At 38.6% G+C, this 783-nt stretch overlaps 1 protein-coding gene across 3 annotated transcripts in view; it reads right to left on the reverse strand.

Moving 5' to 3' along the window:
• The window catches only part of pknox1.1 (pbx/knotted 1 homeobox 1.1), a 14,592-nt gene that overhangs the window by 7,746 nt on the left and 6,063 nt on the right, over window positions 1-783 (reverse strand). The window lies entirely within an intron of this gene.

The raw sequence follows: 783 nt of genomic DNA on the forward strand, positions 1-783 counted from the left end.
AGAGCGGTGAGTAGACGTGACAAGGAAGGAGAGTTGTCCATCTAATGAACGGGAAATGTACATTTCAAAAACGTCCCGATGGCACCATCGATAAAGGTTAGCGTTAGCAATTTAGCGAGCCATAGCAAAGCTCTTCGCCAAACTAAACTCAAGGAGAACACCCCGCGTATGAGCAAGTCTGCAACTGACAGGCTGGCGAATGTTCTAGCCAAGTGGACAGTGATAAACTGCAGGCCGATAAACATAAACATAGTGCAGGACGACGGGTTAACAGAGGTGTTGCTAACCTCGGCCAATGACCCATCATACAAGCCACCGTGCAGGTCTACAGTGACGACCAAAATCGGAAAGATGTACGACGGCGAAAAGAAAACCAAACTTGAGATAACAAAAGCAATAATCCCTCCATGGTGGTCGTAACTAAAGGTTGCAGGCAGCACTTGAGACTAGGCTCAAATACAGGGGAATGTAAATGGCTATGACTGTATCCTTTCTAGTCTGTTTAAAACAATGAATGACTTTATAAAGCCATTTTTTGTTATATATTAATCTTTTGATCTACCACAATAATGTAATGAATTGAAATGAAAATACCTCAAGTTAAGAGCTTTTCTCAGTCATTTTTTTAAATGAAAATTATTTAAATGAAAGTTAAGAGCTTTTCTCAGTCATTTTTAGGTGAGATTAAAAAATAGATTAATCCCATCAATTAATTACAGATCCTAATTAATTAATCTCAATTATTGACAGCACTGATATATGTAGTGGTCACAAATTAAGTAG

Source organism: Cynoglossus semilaevis, chromosome 16 (assembly GCF_000523025.1).
Source record: "Cynoglossus semilaevis isolate Cse_v1.0 chromosome 16, Cse_v1.0, whole genome shotgun sequence".
NCBI classification, from domain to species: domain Eukaryota; kingdom Metazoa; phylum Chordata; class Actinopteri; order Pleuronectiformes; family Cynoglossidae; genus Cynoglossus; species Cynoglossus semilaevis.